The sequence below is a fragment of the Phragmites australis genome, chromosome 17, assembly GCF_958298935.1.
Source record: "Phragmites australis chromosome 17, lpPhrAust1.1, whole genome shotgun sequence".
Taxonomy (NCBI): Eukaryota; Viridiplantae; Streptophyta; class Magnoliopsida; order Poales; family Poaceae; genus Phragmites; species Phragmites australis.
The window spans coordinates 8,765,091-8,787,621 of NC_084937.1; positions in this window are offsets into that span (position 1 = coordinate 8,765,091).

The window sequence follows — 22,531 nt, forward strand, 5'->3', positions numbered from 1 at the left end:
TAACTACTTTTTACCCTACATACAAGATAAATATCTACCGTGGTAACTATTGTGGTGTCTGCCCTCTGAGGGGTGATCCGGTCACCAATTGCGGCGTAGTGCTGCTCTGCCAGGGGTGTTAAGATGACTTCCATCGCACTGGGGTGTTAGGATAAGAACCACTTGCATCGGCATTAATCGCCTATCACCTCATGTTAGGTTCGTTGCAGGGGGTGTCCTTTCTTCCCTGATATTATCTCTAGAGACCTGCTGCATCTTTAGGCTTTAGATGGCCGCATGGGCACTGGAGGGATGGTTGAAGGGGTCCGTAGCCTCCGGGGGCGAGGCCTCCTGTAGAGAGTTCGAAGACTGAAGGCTCCAGAGAGGTTTGCTATAGCTCTGAGTTTTGGGAAGGCCACATATGTACCAAAGAGGTAGTTCGAAGGGGCCCACAACCTCTGAAAGTCGGGCCTCCTGCTGAGGGTTCTGAGACCGAAGGCTCTGAAGGGACCTTTGATAGCAATCTTCAGCTATTATCCTCAGGTTGGTCTATTTTCCCCCAAAAGGAGTGCAACACACAGGACACAGAGGTGGACAAACACAAAGTCACGCTGTAATGCTCCCTCTAGACCAATCCAATTTTCTACTATCAATACATTGTGGTGTTCCTTTCTCTCAAACTTCGTCTCTAAGGTTGAGTCTCCTTCTTAGAAGAAACTCTCATTGTACTTGGTGGGGCAAGACGATCTCTTGCTCCAATAGGTGGAGTTCTATGAATCTTTCTGTGCCTATCATATCCCAAAGGGCGTGTTGGACATCAAGAGGCGTTCCTTTCTTGACCTGAATAAAGAAACAAGACTGTGATGGAGTATGGGCAGGAATTTAATTGTCTGGCCCAATATGCAATTGAGGAAGTGAACATCAATGAGAAGAAGCAGGACTTACCACCAAGATGCAAGAGAAGCTTGTGGTTCTTGAGTTTGCTGAGTTTCACAAGTTGGTGACAAGGCAATCGTAGTGGATCATATAGTGAAACATCACCAAGAGGAAAATAAGCGGGAGAGAGTCATAAAAGCATTAATTTGTGGCAGCTCTCAACGCCCCCGCTCTGGACTCCCTCCTTCATGAACTGCAACTTTGGCTCCTTCGTAGCCAATGTGGATGATTCATCAACCATATCCTCCTCAACGGTAGCCTCAATGACCTACTAGAAGTCAGGGAAGTAGCCCGAGTGTTGGTACTCGTGGCCCTTGCTACAACTACAGACGTGAAGGTCATCTTGCCCGCGAATGTCATTTCCCCAAGAAGGCCGATGTGGTGAATGCCCCAATACCCACACCACCTCCTGGACAATTGCATCCTGGAAAGCAAGTTGCTCAAGATCTAAAGCATGGTTGTGTCAACTACACCACCGCAGAAGAAGCTAGTGAGGACACCATAGTGTTGTTGGGTATGATTTCCATCAATTCTCACCCCACCACAGTTTTATTTGATTCTGGAGCTTCTCATTCTCTTATTAAGAGGAGCTATGCACAATCTCATCAGTTTCCAATGGAACTCTTGGCCATACTACATATCATAAGAGCACCTAGTGGTGAGCTATCAATGGGGTTAGTTTTAGTGCAAATATCCTTGTGATCGATACAAACGGATTATATGTCATCTTGGGTATGAATTGGTTAATAGGAATGATGCCACCATCCAGTGTGCATCGAGGTCAATTTCTTTCACAAGTCCTCCAAATGCCCATCTTAAGGAGAATGATCTTTCTCTCTATTCCTTAGAAGTTGTTTCCCTATCCGACCTCACTTCAATTGATCGGAATGCCGCTAGACTGGGACATCAAGTTTTCATTAAACTCAAACCCAGTACAACACCCATCTCTAAACAACCCTATTAGATGCCTCCTAATGAGTTGGAGGAGTTGATGAAGCAAATTAAGGACTTGTTAGAAAAAGGTTTCATTCGACCTAGCTCCTCACCCTGGGGATGCCAAGCTCTCTTTGTCAAAAAAGGATTAGAGCTTCCAGATGTGTGTGGGCTATTGACTGCTAAATGCAGTTACAGTCAAGAACAAATATCCACTCCCAGAATTGATATCTTGTTTGACCAATTGACCGGTGCCTGATTCTTCTCCAAAATTGTTTTAAGCCTGGGTTACCATCAAATCAAGATTTGAGCTAAAAATATTCCTAAAATAGCTTTCTCTTCTCATTATGAAATTTATGAGTATACCATCGTTTCCTTTGGCCTTACCAATGCTTCAGCCTATTCATGTATTTGATGAACTCGATATTGATGGAAGAGCTTGATGTGTTCATTGTGATCTTCATTGATGATATTGTCATCTATTCCAAGCTTGAAGAAGAACATGCTGAACATCTTTGAATTATTGTTGGACGACTTCGAGATCACGACCTATATGCCAACTTCAGTAAATGTGAGTTCTGGCTTAGAAAAGTTTCTTTTCTCGGTCATGTACTTTTCAAGAATGGTGTTGCTATTGATCCAAGTAAAGTGCAGGATGTTCTCAGGTGGGTGCAGCCGCAAAGCGTCACCAAAGTCAGGAGTTTTCTTGGACTTGCAAGATATTACCACCATTTTATCAAAGTTTTCTCCAAGATGACCATACTAGTGAAGAAAAAGACCAAATTTTAGAGACCCATGGAATGTGAAGAGGCTTTCCAAACCTTGAAATCCTGTCTTACAACTGCTCCTATTCTAGCTCAGCTTGATATTCATAAGAGCTTTGACATCTATTGCAATGCCTACCATATTGGTCTCAGGTGTGTGCTTATGCAAGAATGTCGAGTGATTTCTTATGCCTCCCATCAATTGAAGCACCATGAGAAAAATTACCCTACTCATGATTAGAGCTTGCCACTATCGTGCATGCTTTAAAGATCTAGCACCACTATCTCCTAGGTAACCCTTGCAATATCTATATTGATCATAAAAGCCATAGATATACTTTCACGCAAGCTAATCTCAACATGAGCCAACAAGATGGCTTGAATTGATCAAAAACTATGAGTTGAAAGTTCACTACCATCCTGGCAAGGAAAATGTAATCGCCGATGCTTTGAGTTGAAAGGGACGATGCACATGTCTTACAGTTGTGCCCGGAAGTGTCGCACTTTATGGCAAATTCCAAAGACTCGGACTTCAAATGGTCAAAGAAGATTATCTCGTTAACATTGAGATCAAATCCATCCTCCTCAATGAAATTAAGGAAGCTCAATGGAACAACAAAGGAATTCCCAAAATGCAAGAGAAAATGAAAGAGGGCAAGGCCAAGTATTTCTCGGCGAACGATCAAGGTGTGCTATTGTTTGAAAAGAGAATAGTAGTTCCCAAGGTTGATGAGTTGAGAAGAAAGATATTGGATAAAGCTCATGATTCATTGCTATCCATCCATCCTGGAAGCACAAAATGTATGAAGATCTAAAGCAAAAGTTTTGGTGGACGCGTATGAAATTGCTCGCTATGTGGTCAATTGTGATATCTATCAAAGAGTGAAGGTTGAACATCTCAAACTGGCCGGTACACTCCAACCCTGGTATATTACCTCATGGAAATGGGAAGAAATCGGTATGGATTTTATCATCGGACTTCCTGAGACTTCTCAGGGTTATGACTCCATTTGGGTAATTATGGACCGGTTGACAAAATTAGCACATTTCCTTCCTGTCAAGACCAGATTTTCAATCAAGCAATATGCAGAGCTATATCTCCCTCGAATCATTTGCCGCTATGGTGTTCCCAAAAAAATATCATTTCCAATTGAGTCTCTCAATTCACCTCTTATTTTTGGAAGAGTCTCCATGAAGCTATGGGAACCAAGCTCCTTCATAGCAATGCCTACCATCCTCAAACTAGAGGGTAGATCGAGTGAGTGAATCAAATCCTAGATGATATGCTGAGAGCATGTGTCGTCACCTATGGGAAAAGTGGGAGATCAATTTGTTGTTTGCAGAATTCTCATACAATAATAGTTTTCAATCGAGCATCAAAATGTCTGCATTTGAGGCACTATATGGGAAAAAATGCTGAACACCTATAAATTGTTTGTAATCTGACGAACGACCTTTCTTTGGCTTGGACTTAGTCATGGAAGCTGGAGAACATGTGAGAACAATTCGTAAGAACTTACATGCAACCCAATCCAGGAAAAAGAGCTATCGACCATAGAAGACTTGAACTCAAGTTTGAGGTTGGAGATTTTATCTATATCAAGGGAGCACCCCTCAAAGGCACTCAATGTTTTCAAACAAAGGGTAAGCTTATCGGCTATGTTGGACCTTTTCCAATCCTTGCAAGATGTGGGAAAGTAGCTTATCGGCTAGATTTGACACCATTCACAATGTCTTCCATGTCAAGCAATTGAAGAAATGCCTTCGTGTCCCAACCGAAGTGATTGAGTTGGAGAACCAAGACTTGAACCCAATCTATCCTATTGCGAATGTACAATTCGAATCATGGATGAAGCCAAACAAAGATCCAAAGTCAATCCATCAAATTTGTCAAAGTACAATAGAGTAACCACACATAAGATGAAGCCACTTGGGAACGCGAGGACTGAATCTGTTTTGAATATCCTGACCTATTTTCAAACTATGAGTTTTGTTCCACCTTTGCGTGTCTTCGACATCCCACATGATTGTCATTTCACCATCTTGCCAATCGCAAACTTTTCCCCAAAGAACACAACTAGAAAAGCCTCAGCCCGAGGTAAGGACCACCTTAGAGGCAAGCAGTACCATTTTGGTCTTTGTTCAGGGGGACGGTCTGATCGCCCAGCTCATGATCTGACCGTGAGAGGCCACTAGGGCCAAAATGCTCCTTGTTTAAATAGATGTATAATCGCTATGACAGTGGTCCAACTGTCATTGTGCCACCATTTGATCAGGCTTAGCCGTAGTCTAACTGCCAGCACATAGAGAGTCTGTTTCGATGATTTTTGCCCTTGTTGTTCAAGGTGCGAGATAAATCCTTGAAAAATCTTTCCACCTACGAAAAAATCTTTCCAATTCAAATCAATCCATTATACCGCAAAAATCCTAACCTAACCATAGAGCATACATATACATCATGGCATATTGTTTAATTTTTTAGCATAATGTTTAATGTCTGTGGCTTTTGTTTTAAGTGTTAGAAGTGTTTTGAAAATGGTACGTTGTTAAGCAACTCAAGTTTTCAAGTGCGAATTTCCTTTGGAATAGTTTAGATAGCCCAAAAGCATTTAGCAAGAGAGGGAAAAAATTAGTAGAAAAAGGGAACGGAGGAAGAACTCAATACACGTGGGCTTGACCCGTAGTGTGATCGGCATTACCCACGGTCTGACCACCAGAGCTTAGAATGATCAGTTAAAAGCCCCATCAACCACCTCCCTTGTCTCCCTCTCCCTTACTCATCTCGACCACCATGACGGCCGGAGATCAACCAAGAAGAGCTTCCTTGAGCTAAACCGAGCCTCCCCAAGCTCCTCCCTGCCGTCATCCTCACCGAAGAAGCTTCCCCACATTCACTTTTACCTCAAGGCTGAGCTTCACCCTAGAACCCGATATCCAAATCGAGACCTCCCCAAAGTCGGCTAAACCCCTAAGAAGCTTCCCGACACCAAGGTGAGACTTCCCCGACTGTTTTCCCATCATCCCTAATCTCCAACTGACCCCACTTTCTTAGATCCGGGCTCAACCCCTAGCCATGGACGTTCTCAATGGGGCCCTAGAGTTTGGCCCCATGCATTGATGCATGTTGCCCAAACCACCCATTTTGAATTCCTCTAGTCTAGTAGAATGTTTTGGTACCACTCTTGGCCGAAGGAATCACAGGAGTCTTCACCAGTGACCTCACCGAGGTGTTGCTGGCTAGGCCCAGCTGTCTGACTATCACCTGAGTTAATCTGACCACTGGGTTGAAACTTGGTCAGCTTGTTTTGGTTTTAGACTCCATAGTCAGGACTCAGACCATCACTTTGGTCGGTCTGACTGCCAGATCCTATGTTCCGACCACCATCGGTCTGGTCTGACCACCATAGCTACTAAGTATCGATTCCTCTCTATTCGACCCCCACGATCTGACAACCAATTACTTAGAACCCAATGAGCTTAGATTATCCAATGTGTTGTTTATATCTCTTCTAGAGCAATCCATCAAGCATTCTTTTGCAAATGTTTTCGTGATATGTCATATTGCATCTCGCTCATGATCATGCATCATAAACATATCTCTTAGCTGGTTCTTTTATTTATGCAATGCGTTATTCCATTGATTAGAGAGTGACGTGTCGATGGTTCAAGAGGTCGAGACCAAAATTGAACCAGGGGTGTATGTGAATGAGGCGCCAGAGAACCAAGGCAAAGCATCTATCTTGTTGCATTACCTTCTGTCAAATATCTAACTATATGGTATATGAGCACAAGGAGTATATCATACATGGATAGGGTACATCGTACACCTGATGGATAACTCTGGATATTACAAATCACAAATACAAGTATTGGGAAGGTCTCGATTGGGTTAACCAACCTGAGTATGACTAGTATCCAAGCTGAATTCGAGTGCCTTACCTTGACCAACAAGATGAAGGAGACTCCCTATCGATTATGGCTGGAACTCAAGCAGCACTAGGACCCCTTTATAAGGTGGGGACCCTGACCCCTAGAGGGACAACTCACAACAGAGCAACACCTACACAACTCGACCCAAGCATCCAAACCCTAGCCTTGGAGATACTCAGCAACTTCAACTCTACATTAGTTTAGATCTAATCTACTCCATTGTATTAGGTTTAGCCACCTTTCTTATACTTGAGACAATATATATAACATCTGTATTGCTCACATCATAAATAGTAGATATTACGTAATAAATATGTTTTTGGTATAAAATAATTCTAGAAAACAATAGTAATTAGGAAATTGATAACTTATCAATCATAGCTCTGTTCTAACCCATTCTTTTGCCGAATTGTTCAGGATAGTGTAATCTTGTGATGATAATGTTCGTTGTGTGATGTTTGGTTCTTTTTGGATCTTGGTGTTTATGTTTTATTGTTTTTTCGCATATGTTGCAAGTAGACACCAACATTCAGGACGAGCTACAAGCTCTACAGGACCAAGATTTTGAAGACTCAACTGAGTTTAGTAAAGACAAGTTGTGTTCTTGATCATTTTTATCCTAGTTTTACAAATGTTTTGTTTTATAAACATGCATACTAATAATTTATTGGGAATTCCAAGAGTTAGGCTTTACCCTAGTTTTCCCTTATCATCCTTGTCGCCATAGTATAGTTTTGGGTTATGGATGGGTAGATGAGGCTTAGCTTTGCTTTGGATGGTAATCATGATAATCTTTCCACAAACTTGTAATGGTCCTATGCAACAATGATTAAATATGATGGAATAATTTTTGTAGTAACATGGTATAGGGATTGAGTAGGTGGTATGATGAGATGCATGGTTGGGAAAGTGGTAGTCTTGCTCAAATCTAAGGATCGATTCCTAGGGTGACCTTTCCGTGCTTATAGTACAACCACAAGGCTAGTGTGGGACAGAACTAGCCAGTAATTTCTTAGTCTTAACAAAGTGTAGACCAGGCATAAGAGGGGAGAATGGTTGATGTCTTGGGATCCGAAAGGAGCAAGTGGGGGCTTCCGTATTGAGGTGGAATCACGCAGAAGTGAAACCTTAGTGGGTAGACATGTGCTGAGAGGGGGCATTGTAAAGGCTCTGTAGTGGATTCATAGAGCACACCTCGGTAGTGTGTAGGAGTTATCTGTCATCCAATGGATGCTCAACCAAATGGGATGAAATGTCTTGTGGATAAAGTATAACATCTGCAGAGTTAAAACTGAATATTTAGCCACGCTCACGATCATGAGCGGCACCGAAAACCTACCATGATTATAACTTGATGCTTCGGTTAGTCAGGTCAACTGTGATGGTGGGAATCATAGTTGAGGAAAGTCAGTCATAGTGGTGTGAACTATGATTGAGGGGCTCAACCTTAGTGCATGGAACTTTGGGTTGAGGTGTTGGTTAGTTGGTTAAGTAAAGATGGAAGGAATCTTGAGGTGGTTTGTTATTCACTTAATTATTATTGCTTTTCAAATATTTTTACTTAAATGTTGATTATGCAAGGAAGCCATATTAGCCTTATTCTTGTCAAGCCTTCATATACATACTATTTCTTGCACAACTTGCTGAGTACGACAAGTGCTCACTCTTGCTATCACCAAGCGCTCAGTTGGAGAAGGTATCAAGGAGTACTCTGAAGGTGGATCGTTCTAAGATGATTTCTACGTCGATGATGCCTATGGAAGAGTCATAAAGGATTAGAGTCTTCGTAATTCATTTAGTTCTGCTGCAGAGTTTAATTGGTTCTTCGACCCCCGAAGGTCACTTTTGTAAGACGACTTATTCGATTAAGTTTGGATATTGTAATGATTATTTAAGGACCGGTTCCTGGGGTGACCTTTCCATATTTATAGTACAACCACAAGCATGGTATTGTACGGGCTAGCCAATTAATTTGCTTACTCTCAGCATAGAGTAGACCAGGCAGAAAAAGCGGTCAAGGGACGATGTCTTGGGATCCGAAAGGCGCAATAAAGGGCTTCCGTTGTTAAGGTGGAACCACGCAGCAGTAAAACCTTAGCGGGTAGTCATGTGTAACAACCTAATTTTTCAATTTTTGCAATAGTTTAAAATTTTGCTAGAATTAAATAGGAGTTGCAAATTTTGTTCAACAGAAATAAATTATTTTCTAAATGTAAATTTGCCATAGGTTATATTTAAGTTAGATGCATTCACGCCGTCATAGTGGCAATAGGTTTTCATGCATGAAAAATGTTTTCGGAAGTTTTCTAGGAGGTGCTCGTTTAACCCTCTTTGAAATTTGGTTCAAAATATAAAAAGAAAAGGAATTTCAAAATTGATAAAAACTTCTCGGGCCGATTCTCCTTTTCTGGCCCATTTCCTCTCCCTTCATCTCCCTGCATGGCCTGCTTCCCCCTCTATCTCCTTTTCTTTTCCCGTGTGGGCCGCTTTCTTTTCTCGCGCTGGGCCTCGGGTCAGCCTACACCGGCTGAGCCTCCCTCTCCTGCGTTCTCTCCATGCCAGGTGGGCCCAGCTAGAGCCACCAAGCCGCCCCCTCCTGCCCTCTCTCTTTGTCAAGCGGGACTCGCGTTGAGCCGAGCCACCCAAACGGCTCCGCTTCTTCCTCCTTCCACCCACCCTCACCGCTCCCAAATCCCGCCAAGCATTCTAATCTATGCCTCCTCAAGCCGTTTCGCATCAATTAAAAGCTGTGGCTGCGATCCCCACCCCCTAAACACGTGTCCCTGGCCGTTTCCCCCTCCTTTACCCCTCTCTATTGTGGAAGCTACCACATTCAAAGCCATGGTGGCCGCCGGGTTTGGAAACGGTTCCTGCGGTGTCAATCTCCCTCCTCGAGCGCTCTCTTCCCTATATAAACCCTCCTCGAGCACCACACTTTTGTTTCCCACCCCGTCCAGCCATTTTTTTCCTCTCCTCCTCACTCTACCACCGTCGTTGTGCCTTTCTTCACTGTTGCTAGTAAAAGTGCTCCGCCGCGTAGATTTTCTGTGCTCGAGCCACCATTGATCCTGTTTCTTGCTTCTTTGGTGTTGCAGAGCCGCCAAAAGACTATCCCGCCATTTCCTAGCGTCGCCTGACCCCTAGAGTGCCACCGCACTGAGACCGCACTGAGCTTGAGCCCCGCCAACCACCCCTCTGTTGCCAGCCTTCCTCAGCCCCTCTCTACCGACAAGAAGCCCTTGGTAATGCTCCCCTCACCCTCCTCTTCATCTTGCGCTCATCCCCATTGAGATCCTTGGTCAGAGGTGTGTTTGCACCACTCCAGCGATGCTCCAGCTACCCTGCCACCGTCCCCCAGCCGCCCCCTGTTTAGCACCGCTTGGCTGAGCCCTTTTGATTCTGGCCATCCGATCATGATCCAACGGCCAAGATCGCGTACCCTTTTGGTTTATGTAATCAGTCCATCGTAGACCCATGGACCAGCCTCTAGGCCGTGGTCGATGAGCCCATGAACATTTTCCACACGTTTTCCAACTAAACAATAATTCAATAATTGTTTTATGACGTTATTAATAAGATTTTTCAGTATAAAAACAAATCGGTTTATTCTCGGAAATCAAGTAAAATTTGCAAAAAATCCCCTGGAACTTCAAAAGCTTATAACTTTTTAATCGTAGCTCTGATTTGTGCTATTTCCATGCTAAAATGTTTGTAGCAACATGTAGAATCTTTTTAGAGTTTTTACCTAGTTTTAGTACTATTTGGTGTACTGTTCTTAGTAGTTTCTTTTGTGTGCTTTTCTAGTGTGTCGTTTAGGAGGTGATCAATTCGAGAATCTGCAAGATCAAGTTTTCGAAGACTTTGAGCAACACTTAGCTGAAGGAAAGTGTCCTTGAACATCTTGCTCCCATTTTAGGATTCATGTGTAGCTATTTATTCCTTTATTGCATGCTTGTCTAAACTGGAATCCCATGTTAGGGTTTACTAGCTCTTGTATGATTATTCCTTGTCACCGATGATGAATTATGGGTAATGAAGGGTAGATATGCTAGTGTTGTCATAGTTGGGTAAATGTTAATCTTGACTAATAATTATGCAACAAGAATCAGGTATGGTAATTTTGTAGCAACATGGTATAGGAATCTCAACAAAATGTTTGTATGATGATGGTGCAGGAATGCACGTGTGCGAGTAATGCATAGTTGGTTTCTGGTTGTTCTTGTGTGGGATCCTAAGAATCGGTTCTTGAAGCATGTAACTCGGCTAAACCGCACAACCAGGAGGCTTATATGAGTATGACCTGGCCAACTAATTAGCCACCCCTCTGGTTTTGTGAGCACCAATGGGCGGTTGAGTGGCATAAGAGGAGGCTTCTACAACGATGGAATCGTCTGTTAGCAGTGAAACCGTAGTGGGTGCCTATGGATGGGTGGGAGATTTGTAAAGGCCTTGTAGTGAGACCCTGGCTCCACAACCTAGAAGTGTGAAGCAACATAGGAATAATGACTAATGGAGAAAGCTATGCAAACTCTGCATAGTATAAATCTAATCGACCAGCCATGCTCATGGTCAAGAACGGCTTGGACTTCTTCATGATTAGCTAGGATTAGGGTTTTGATATAGTTGGTCAGGTATCCAGGTAAATGGAATTACCTGGTGAGTCTTGGTAGTAGGATGGAATCCAATGAGTTGTTTCCCCTTGTCATAGTTGTGTCTCCTCACTTAGTAAATATGATGCATGTTCTTGAAGTCATAGATTGCTTAGTGCAGTTAACCAGTGTTTAACCTTTCCTTGACTTAGCCCCATAGAATGTTTTTCCAACACTTGCAGAGTACATTTTGTACTCACACATGTTGCATTCTTCTGCTTTTCAGAAGCCATCAGTAAGCCGATTCCTTCGATGAAGACGACTTCGATTCGGAGTTGCTGTTCTAGGCTGGTGTGCCCTCGGTTGACGCCTATGGAAGATGGAAGACCTGCTGGCACTGAAACTCTCTTGTTCCACCGTGTTTTCTTTTATACCCTTGGGTCCTTTTGTAATAAGTTAATATCGTTAATGTAATAATGGCACTGTGATGATATACTGATGATGTAATCATGTATGAAACTTGATCCTGGCATACATGTGTTGTGCTCGGCTTTGTTCCTTTAAAACTGGGTGTTACAACATGTGCTGAGAGAGGGCAAACCAACCTGAGTATGACTAGTATCCAAGTTGGATTTGAGTGCCTTACCTTTATTGGCAAGATGAAGCACTTTGCATCGATTATGGCTAGAACTCAGGTAGCACCAGGACCCATTTATAAGGTGGGGATGTGACCCTCAGAGGGACAACTCACAATAGATCAACGTCTACACAACTCGACGCAAGCATCCAGACGCCCTAGCCTTGGAGATACTCAGCGACTTCAACTCTAGATTAATTTAGATCTAATCTACTATATTGTATTAGGTTCATCCACCTTGCTTGTACTAAAAAAAATCTATACATAGCATCATCCACACAACACGTAGGGTATTACTCCGCCTTAGGGTCCCGAACCTGTATACATCATATGTCTTATTTCCTGCTTGATGCCTAATCTTAAAGGTAACCTAGTTCACTTACAGACATATTGTCAGGAAAAAATCTTTGACACCATCCATGTGATTCATGTTAGCATTTCCCAGTAATCAAGTCTAGTGTTTGATATATGCTTAGCCATGCTTAGCGTATCTGTAGAAGTGGGCGATGGATGTCGCCATCATTACCGAGTTGTAGGATTGTAATATAATCTCTACAATGAAGGTTAAGTCAATATTGTAAGTGGTGTTGATTCACGAGACTTGAGCTAGTGATAGGGACAAATAATAAAGGAGTTTCGTATATCGTGGCCCCACTTGAGTTGATTAAGGATCGTTCCGATGTTTTCATGTGCCCAACACTTACCATACTTACCACATATCTATGTATGGGATGGATGAGCTAAATATCTATGTCATGCGCATAGACCAACCTGTGGCCCTATGGTGCATCAAGAAAATGATGAGATGGAGAAGTTTATTGGGATGGCGAGGACCCTAGGGGTGTCCAATGGGTAAGTCTTGGCTGAAACTAGGTATCCTTGGAAGCGTAGGCACGAGGTGGTTTAATGCAGCACATATAAGAAATGTTGTCACAAGGGCGAAGAGAATGGACTCCTGCCATGTGGATAAATTTGTACCCACTGTAGGGTGTAAGATCGATTCGAATTATCGTGCTCTCTGTCATGAGCATACTTGGTGTCTTGACACATCGCCATAGAGTCATGTGATGATCTTGAGATGATGGTCATGCTCATCGAGGGTGAATGTGATAGGGAAAGGTTGATGTGATCCTTTCAAGTCGATCACCTGGTTTAAGGTTACCCATTAAGCTATGGGTAGAATTTGGGAAAACATGGTCATGTTAGTTGAGTCACTTAAGTCTTCATATTTAGGTGCTTACACATTAAGATGATTAAAATGGCATTCGAGCAAAGGTGTCAGCTTATGGCTTAGTTTACTTGCCACCACCAAAATACATTATCCTTCAAGTCAAGAATATATATACCCATATGTAAAGGTTTTTCGAGTACCTTCGTACTCATGGTGCTATTGTTGAGTTTTTGTTGCAGGTGAGGACGAGCTGGTGTTTGGTTACTTTTACCCCGTAGCTGCCGGAGATGGACAAGGGTAAAGCCAAGCGATACGAGACTAAACCCAATGACACTTGAGGGCAAAAGCATCACTAACTACTCTTGTTACTTGGTTGTACATGTTTTTCCACTACGTATTTGGAGGAATGTTGTACTAGAGACGAGCTGTTGTAATATAGTTTCTAGTCCTCATTTGGGTCAAGTTTTTGGACAACTTGACACTAGCTACCTTTACTCTGATAAATTTTTTGTTAAACAATGTTGTAATATAACTTGTATTTGTTGTACCTTATCATGATGAACATGTTGTAAAGCTACATGTTCGATCCTAGCAGGCATGTACTGGGGAATACTAGAATTGCAGTCATTTTAATCAAATGGCGGATGATGCAATAGGCAGTTTAGATGTGTGTTAGCACATGGCACGTTGGTTATCGGGTGTGTGCTAGCTCGCCTCTTTACAGTCGATCAGCGCATTTGATTAAGCCAAATGCGATTTGGACGGCTATCACAACTGGAAATACATCGAGTTTTTGTCACTTTTGCTGCTGTTGGAGATGGAGTCACTATTGTGGGTCATGACCTAGGTCTTCTTCCCTTGGCCACTGTGTCAACCTCTGCTTTGACCATCTTCTTCTAGAGGTAGCACTCATGGAGGCTATGTTTATCAGTTTGGTGGAGATCGCACCAAGGCTTACCATCATGTTCGCTAGAGCCTGGTGTAAAGTTCTTGCCTCAGGATGAACCAGAGCTCTTGTTGGGACAGATCGGGCAAATCTGCAAAAACTTTTTTAGCCTTAGTTTTCTTTCCCTTACCTCCCTTGGTGTTCTTCTTGTGCTTGCTCTTAGCCATGTTGCTATCAAGCCCAGGTTGAGGCCGCTTAATGCCCTAGGCCTTCTCCTCGATGAAGAGGAGTGCATCCTTGTCTTGGCAGACATATCAACGATTTTCGTGAGTTCTTTGACTATCTTGGGCTCCTTTCGAGTGACGTCTTCAACACATCATCACCTCTTTACCCCCTGAGTGAATGCTTGGATAATATAGTAGTTGCTATCTTGGGGATGGTGTTCTGGTTGTTGCTGAAGTGGCACACAAACAAGCACAAGGTTTGTTTCTCGGTCTACTCGCAACGGTAGAGATCATTCTTCATGTTGGGGAGAACATATGTACCATTGAAGCTAGCTCGAAATACGGCAAAAAACTGCTCCCAAGAGTAGATTGTCCCTAGTGAAAGATTGGTCAACCATGTTCTGGCTGCACCTTCAAGGGCCATGGTGTAGATATGGAGGAACTCAATGGGATTCATGCCCGAATTGTACTTCTCAATCAACCAGCCAGCTTAAGTTCCATAATTCCAAAGAGAAGGCTAGGCACCCATTGATGGCACCCTTCTTGGTCCCAGCAGCCTCAGGTGTTTTACCCACAGGGGTTAGGGATCAGCCTTGACTTGAATGGTGATGGGACGTCTCCTGATCGGATTGTCAAGGGGCATATGATGCCACCTAGGGGTTCCTCAAGTGTCTCCACCGATCAATAACCTCATGCAAGTAGTTGATTAGATGACCTTTGACGACGAGGTTCTGCGGTTGTTAGCCACTCGATTGTCATCCTAGTTTCCAGGGGTTATGCTTCTCCGAGTTTGAACCATCTCGAGAAGGGTTGTTGTGTGACTTCCCTTGATTAGATCTATTCTGGGTGAGGACCAGATGGCAATTCTTGTCCTAAATGAGAACTTCCTTTATCATGTCAGTCATCGAGATCATCCAGCCCTTACCGGTGGGGGTTGTCAGATCTGTAGATGGAGGGTGCATCAGAGCCTCTTGTAGGAGGAGGAGCCTCTACATCATTGCAGATCTATGACACCGTGGCCCCTGCTATTTGTCAGGAGATGGTAAACCCTATGCACCGTTAAGGTTTTGGTCATGCGGAGGTGTGGCTAATGAAAGCTTGTTGTTAGCTGGACCATGAGTGGAAGGAATCTAAGAGTTTGCAAAATTGTCACCACAATTCCCTAGACCATCCCGCTATCTCTAATGGTGAAGACTTCTTGGGGGTAACCTCCACTAGGGGAGGAGTCCAAATCCATCATGAATTTTTCATCGGATTGCTCCGGATAAGTATCTTGACAACCCATGTTGTCAGACACTGCAGGGCAAGATCCCAACTTGTGGTGAATAACGCATTCACGATTGTCTTGGAAACCAATGTCATACTCCTTGCTGAATTGATCCATGAAGTGACTTACCTCATTGCTAGAATTATCGCCAAATAGTTCATCGTCGAAGTTCAACCGATAGATCACTGGTTCATCGGTGGGAGGGGTGAAGTTGTTGTAGAAAACAACCCCACATCCCAAGAAACTGGTTCTTGGTGTAGGCTTGGGTGAAGTCGACGACATGTTGTGTGTAGAATCTTCAACGTCTATTATCATGATCCCCACGAACGATGCCAACTATCAATTGGTGAATCACCAATCTTATGAACTTATAGAAAATATAGGGAATGCTTCGAGTAGGTGAATCAAAGGAACACACAGAGGTGTTTTATACAGATTTGGGCCTTCCTTAGGATAATAACCCTAAATCTTGTTTGTCTTGTATTGATCTCTAGGACTAATACAAGGGGGGTGCGTGGCTAGCCTAGATAGATCTAACCTAGTCGGGTGGCATCCTTACATATAGTCCAAAAAGAATTAGCTATGAAAAGCTTGCAAAGCTTCTGCAGGCATGTGCTGGCTTCTAATGACTTGTAGAGACTTGTTGTCATGTCTCGAAATCCATAGTTGCATGTTTAATATTAAACATGGATCGCTTTCGATCGCCAGATTGAAATATGAATTGCGAATACAGGATCAGATGCTCCTAGGGATTGTAATCGTGACATAAAAAAATTTCTCGAGTTTTTAGCACACTAGCGCACCTCACTTTGTATTAATGAGGTGGGAGAAGGGAATTTGAGAGAGATAAAAGAATTAGAAGCAAAATTGGAATTGATCACTTGTATGTGGGCCCTTTTAGAGTGGAAAAGATCTCCCTCTCTTTCTCTAAGGGCAGCAGCCCCCCCCCCCTCTCTCTCTCTCTTTCCCTCCCACACGTTCTCCACCCCCTCATCCAACCGGCCAACACAAGTGAGAGGCAAAAGTGATGTTGTCCTCTCTCTCTCTCTCTCACTTTCTCTCAAGTTCTCCCCCTTTCCCTTTGGTTTTCTGCCTAAAGAAGCGAAGCCGAGGTACGTGTGTGGTACCCACGTGACCACAGGCTCGAGGGTTATTCATCCATCCAGTTTGTTTTCGCCTCCCCGAAAGATTCGAGGTGGTTTTGACCTCTTTTGGTTTTTAGGTTGAAACTTTGGAGCTACGGCTATTCTTCTCCATTCCGAGCTTTCCACTTCTTTCCGAAGGTCACCAAGCAGGGCAAAAGCACCTTGGGTGAGTTTACTAGGCATCCATGGCGTGTGTTCGCATTTTTGTTGGATCATTTTCGAGTTGGAGCGATTTTTGGCGAAGTTGGAGCGTTCTTGAGGTTTAGAAGAAAAGAGAGGATTTTAGATGAGATTTGATTTAGGAATTGATTTGCTAGGTGGTTAAGTGAGTTCTAGACTCTCTAAACTCTCCCAAACGTATCCCCCTTTGGGTTGGAGAAGATCGCAAATCGATTTGGCAAAGTTTTGCCACAAATAGGGCAAGTTCTGGAAAGTCCAGAAGCTCCGGACAATTTTTCGGAGGTTCCGCAGTGTGGAGTATCTGCTAAAATGTGCGGATAGTCCAGACAAATGCGGAGGTTCCGTCGAATTTTGTGAGGTTCCGCAACTACTATTCATCAGACGAGCTGAGGCTTGTAAAATTCATAATTAATTTATCCGAACTCCAAACGACATGAGGCCTATTGTGTTAGCTTTGTATGAGTATGAACTACGTGCTAAAAGTGTTGGAACTCCATAAAATACTTTTGATAATTGATGATTTAATTAAATATGTTTTCACTTGTTTAAATCACCGATAATCAATACCATCTCCGAAAATTATGAAACCACTTGGACAATTCATGTTTTGCGCATCTTATGGCATGCATTGTTGCATTTCATCCGTACTCATGGCATTGCATGCATTATTTCTTTAGAGAACGCCGATCCAACGATCCCGGAGGTCGAGTTCAATCCCGACGCGCCCCACCTTTCTGATCCAGGGCACCAAGGCAAGCAACTAACATATTTCACCCATGTTAAATTTTGGAAGTCTCAATTGATGAATATGCTTATGTATGTATGCATGTGTCGGGTACCCTTATGTAGAACCTATGCCGATCGCATCTTTCTACCTTGATCAATTGTTCAAGTAAATTCCTTGTAGCCTAGAGATGGTGTTATGTCTAGGTATGAGTATGATATACATGCTTAGCATTGCTTAGGTCTTTCGGTAGAAGTCGAACGACAGTGTTTTCTGTTTTTCGCGAGTATAAGGATTATTATTGATTACAAATACAAGCTGATGGTGAGATGGTTGGTGAGTGATGAGTATGAGACGAGACGTGGGCGGTGTTAGGGGTGTCGTCTGCCTCGGAGGAAAGTCCTGGGGCCAGGTCGGGAGAGGAAACCCGAGCACCATAGACCGCTTGCATCATTTAAGACCGTCTGTCAGAACCGTTAGCTTTAGCACTTACCTTACTCACAACATGCCGATCTAATGGTAAGGCGAGCCGAATACCTTCGTAGCTGTGGCTTTGTGGGCATGAACATCGATGCTGTGAGCGGGCGGGCTTGTAAGCGGTACTAGTTTTCTCCGGGAGTAGTTCTAGTATCGCCGCGCTGAGTGATGCATGCCTCACATGGTTGGGGCTGGTTGGGAAAGGTTATCATTGGTACCCCCTTGTGTGCACTTTAGCGGGTGGCACAAGCCGTATGGTCCTCGTGTCATGTGGGTCTAGAAGTATCCCCCTGCAGGGTGTATAAACAGTTTGAACTACCGCGCTCTCGGTTATGAACATGCTATTGTTTCATCCGTATCGGTCATAGAGGTTCGTTGTGGATTTGTGGTTCGGGTTTGTGGTGGTGGTATGGACATGGTGGCTATGTGGGAGTGGTCATAGTTGGTACTTGTTATACTTTTGATACACATGTTGATTACATTTACTTATGTTCAGTTGTTGGTGCAGGGTATTTTCATATATGTTTGTTAAGTTAGTTGCACACACATATGTCTAGGTTGCTTACCGCTTTAATTCACTTAACCGCATGTTTAATCCTTGCTACTAGCTAATGCATGATCCTTGGAGTCGAGCTATGTATATGTGTTCTATATTGTGTAAGACTTCCGAGTACCTTCGTACTCAGGGTGCTGCCCTTATGTTGATGCAGGTTCACAGGTCAGCGAGGAAGAGGTGGTGTTCGACTACTTTGTGTCTGCCGATCAGGGTGGCGGGCAGGAGTAGCACACCCTACTCCGAACTCAGTGTTTTGGTATGGAGCCTAAGGACATGTGGCTCCATATCCTTTCGTTGTATAATTTTCTTCCGCTGTGTAGTGGTTGTGTCCTTTTGATGTAAATGATGAAAACAACTGCATATTTCAAGACTTGTAATATAATATTTAATTACTCTCTTTATTAAGCTTTGTTGTGATGCTATATGTTGGTAAGGCATGTGTTCCGATCCTGGGCACAAGACACGTGCCGGTACTACCAAAGCGGTTTTTTGATTAATCGTTGAACTCGTGATTAAGTAAATGATCGACTTAATGATTAAATAGAATACTGTTTGGACGGTTCCTCACACTTGTCCTCCACAGGATCTCCAAGCTCCGTATGTATAGGGGGCGTTGTACATCCTATGCAGTCTTCCTTCCTCTTCTTGGAAATAAACTTTCCTATTTATAAGATATCCTAGGTGCCTATGGTCAATTTCTATTCATCTAGGGATTCCCTTCCCAAAGATAGAGATATGTCCCGAGAGTAACAGGAAAACCTAGGTGTCTTGATATGGTAGAAACCCACTAGTCAATGTCACTTGTATAGCGGCTGGAGAAACATTGCTGGTCGGTGGTCGAAGTCTGTCCGGTAGGGTTTGCGGTGGCACGGTGCCAAGCCCGTGCCCAGGCACCCGAAAACCAACAATCGGTCACTCTCCAGGCCAGCCGAACCACCCCTCCCTACTATACCATAGGGACATCCCCCCTCCTAAGAGTTCGGGGGATTTTTTTGGTCTCTGGGCTCACTGTTTTGTGATTTTGCCTATGCCGCATTATATTGTGAGAAATCAAGTGCCAGGCATAAGAAAACTAGTGTTTCTTGGATCTGGGGTCACAGGGAGCCACGGTCTCAGGTTCTAGTTCGTGAACCTTGTGACTTCGCGATATCACAATTCGGTCACATGGAAATTGGTGATTCTTGGTGCCTTTTTCACCTGTTTTGGCCTCCCTTAGCTGTTTTCACCCACTAACGAGGATCTCAAGAAAACAGCCCCCCAAACAGATGATTTGCCCTGCCGAGATGACTTGAAGCAAATGCAAATGCACCTGTCATCGAATAGGGTGTACTCATGAATAACACTCTCATGTTTACCCTCATCCTATGTTTGTCTCTACACATAACTTCATATCTATGTTGTGCAGTACTCATGGGCTTCGCCCAGTGCCCCTTTGCCTTTTCTTTCTTTTCTGCTATGTACTGAGTGATCTTCGTCCCATAAATTAGATGAGCATCATTTTGTGCCGGTAGAGCTAATGCATAATGGTCCATGAAATACTTGCACGTTCCTTGAAGAATGAACTTTTCTGGCAGGCAAGAGTAGCATACCCTACTCCAAACTCAGTGTTTTTGTTATGGAGCCTAAGGGCATGTGGCTTCATATCCTTTTGTTGTATAGTTTTCTTCTGCTGCGTAGTGGTTGTTCCCTTTTGATGTAAATTGTGAAAATAACTGCATGTTTAAAGACTTGTAATATAATATTTAATTACTCGCTCTTTCTTAAGCTTTGTTGTGATGCTATATGTTGGTAAGACATGTGTTCCGATCCTGGCACAAAACACATGATGGGACTACCAGAGCGGTATTCTGATTAATCATTGAAGTTGTGATTAAGTAATTGATCGACTTAATGATTAATTAAAATACTGTTTGGATGGGTCCTCACAGCATGGTATCAGAGCTTGGTTTAATTAAGTAGCCTAAACGTAATTTAGAACGTTGTTTAGTAAGTGGTCAACTTCACCTAAACAACTCATTAAGTTTTGTTTATGCATCTTCATGATCAATATGTATGAAAATGCAATATTATGCCCCTAAGTATAACTGTTGTGAGTTTCGATGTTTGTTGTGGACAGAAGTGCACGAGGAAGAAACGGTAGATAGGATTCGAGCATATCATCATTTGCAGTAGTTTGTATGCATGCATTTTTTTCCTTGTTAATGACTAGTCAGAGTTTCTATCAAAACTGCGGACCTTCCGCACATTTTTGCAGATGTTCTGCAAAAGTGTGGATGTTTCGGAGATTTTTGCGGATGTTCCGCATAAGTGCGGATACTCCAGTCATTTTTGCGGAACATCCGCCCTTTTTGAACTTGTGTTTTTCTGAAAATGTGTGATGTCTTAACGTACAACACTTATGATTAGTAACTGACTAGTACTGTTGTCTCTAGGTTGGAGTTTTGATGTTTCCCTTTTCGTTTTATTGTTACAAAATGGTTAGAACTCGTCGAGATATGGGTGAGCCCGAAGGCTCGAATGAGGATAATCCTCCCCCGCCTCCAACAATGGTGGAAGTGCTCATGAGAATTAAGCAGGATCGTCAGACAAACCAGGCGCTTCTTGAGGCTCTCGTGCGCAACACAACACCTTATGGAGGGGGTGGAGCCGGGCGCTGAGATGACTTCTCAGATTTCCTGTGGACTCAGCCGCCAACCTTCACGCAGGTTGAGGATCCTCTGGATGCTGATCACTGGCTCCAGACGATCGAGCAGAAGCTTGCTCTCCTTAGGTGTGAGGATCACGAGAATTCACTTTATGCCGCGTATCAGCTTCAGGGCCCGGCGGGCGCGTGGTGGTCGAACTTTTTGGCCATGCATCCTACCACTCACTAAGTGTCTTGGGTGGAGTTCCGCCAGACATTCCAGGAGTTTCATATCCCGAGTGGCCTTATGGAGATCAAGAGGTGGGAGTTCGAAGACCTCAAGCAAGGAGGCCGAACCCTAATGGAGTACATGCAGGTGTTCAATCACCTTGCGCAATACGCTCCTGAGGAGGTCAGCACTGATGAACGGAAGCAACATCGCTCCATAAATGGCCTCAACTCAAAGATGTAGGACCGACTGTCCGCACACGAGTTCACCGACTTCAACAAGTTGGTGAGCACATCCCTCACGGTGGAGTTCAAGCTTAAGAACCACCAGGAGGAGAAGAAGTGCAAGAGGGATTCCTCGCCTTCAGTGGGTGGGAGCTCGCAGCACGCTCGCACGGAGAGTCTACCTCCACCATCTTGCATGCCAGCATCGGGTGCTCTGCGTCCGATGTGGCTCGTGCAGTGGCCGGCTTTCTTCAATCCATAGGGACAGCCTCCACGACCGACCGGTTTACAGAGCAGTGTGACCGGTGGCCCCGGCAACCCTTGTTACAATAGCAGCTGTGTTAGCCACTACACGCGGGATTGCTCGTATCCAGGGCCGGGAGCCACGGTGGCCGCTTCCAGGCCACCACCAGCTCAGTCGGTGCTTCAGTCCTCCCAGGCAACCCACGTTCCCAAGTGTGGTCGAGCATGCCACGCCACCGCTGAGGACGTTCAGGAGTGTGACACCGTTCTGATGGTTATGTTGCATATGCGTTGCAGTTGTTCTTTTCAATTTTGGAGCTTCTCATTGCTTCATAGCGGCAAGTTATGTTTGGCGTCATGGGTTGACAGGTAGCACCATCCCCACGCCTTATCTCATAGATGCACCTGGAGCCAAGGTCCTTGTTAAGCAATGCTTGTCTAACGCCTCAATGATCATCAAAGAGATATCTTTTGGGGCAAATTTGCTAGTGATGAACTTGAAGGGAATAGATACTATATTGGGGGATGAACTGGCTCTCCAAGAACAAGACCGTGTTAGATTGTGCCCAATGGACAGTTACTCTAAATGGTCCGTCCGGCATCCAAATTCAATTGAAGCTAGAGGGTGTCAAATCTTGTCTCTTCACCTTGAAGGCTGTCCCCACCGTAGACATGATGAGTACTACTGTGGTGTGTGAATTCTCGGATGTCTCTCTGGATGAGTTGCCCAGAATACCGCCTGACGGAGCAGTGGAGTTCTCAATTGATCTCGTGCCTGGTGCGGCCCCAATTTTGAAGAAGGCGTATAAGATAT